The following is a 1,198-nucleotide window of genomic DNA, read 5'->3' on the forward strand; positions in this document are numbered from 1 at the left end:
TATACATACTTATGTATAAAGCTTGAATTACAAAGATAAATACTTGTATTAATAAAAGTAGATTCTAGGTTCCTAATAGAATACTTATTTAGACTAATAAGTAAGCCTTCTAAATACTTCTAATTTATATAACCTTTATTAACCTTTGATTTTCTATATTTAGACTCTGAATCCTACAGTCTAATTAGGGACAGCTCTAAGTAATGTAATACTAGAATGATTATATAATTTGATAAAATAGTAATTGTAGATCATACCTTTCTAAAACAAAATTTAAACATTCTAATAGTTACATACAAGTGTAAGGTAACTAGAACAAACAGAATAATACAATTTTTGTATGTATTGTGTGTAGATTAACTATACTAAGCTATTATAACCTCCTCTGACAACTCTAGAGTGTTAGAAATACTAGCTACAAGTACTAAAAGTTTGGAGACAGGATCTTATAGTACTTTCTTCTCCTTTCCTGTATTATCTACTCTAGCTCTACTTTCTACCACACTAATTCCTTAGTATGAATCACTCAAATAAGACCTTGAAAATATGGACTTTAATATGAGATAGGTGAATAGGAAGGAATTTGACACTTGGCTAAAAGCTGAGGAGGAGAGTAAGTGTATTAAACTCTGAGTTACTAAAAGAAAGGCCTCTACTACTAAAGATCTAAGGTTTTGTAAGTGTATAAAGTTTGTATATAGTAGGAACAGTACTAGAGGGGTGAAAGGGTATAAAAAGAAGAGGAATAAGGATTAGAAGTATACTATTAAGTCTAAGAGGATTAGTTATAAGTGTAAAGTCAAAATCAAATTATATTTTGATTCCTCTGTCATTCTAGAAACATATGTTTTAGAATACTTGTATCTAATCAGAAAGGACAACATAAAATACACTAGGTTGTCTAGAGCTACTAGAACTTGTATCTTTAAGCTTCTACAGCTCAAAGTTCATTCACAAGAGATAGTAAGTGTTAACATAGAATGATACATATTAGTAACAGACATATTAAGACATAGTTACATACAGTATATGACAAAAGTATTGTACAGGTGAAAAAAAATATATAACTTCCCTAAAACACAATAATATTACACTCTGTAAATTGGTACTTGTAGTCTAGCATTTTATGAATACAACACTCTATAGAGTATTAAATTCCTTTCAAAAATGAGTGAAAGTAGAGAAGAATACAAAAAAG

This window comes from Fomitiporia mediterranea (assembly GCF_000271605.1).
Source record: "Fomitiporia mediterranea MF3/22 unplaced genomic scaffold FOMMEscaffold_3, whole genome shotgun sequence".
NCBI classification, from domain to species: domain Eukaryota; kingdom Fungi; phylum Basidiomycota; class Agaricomycetes; order Hymenochaetales; family Hymenochaetaceae; genus Fomitiporia; species Fomitiporia mediterranea.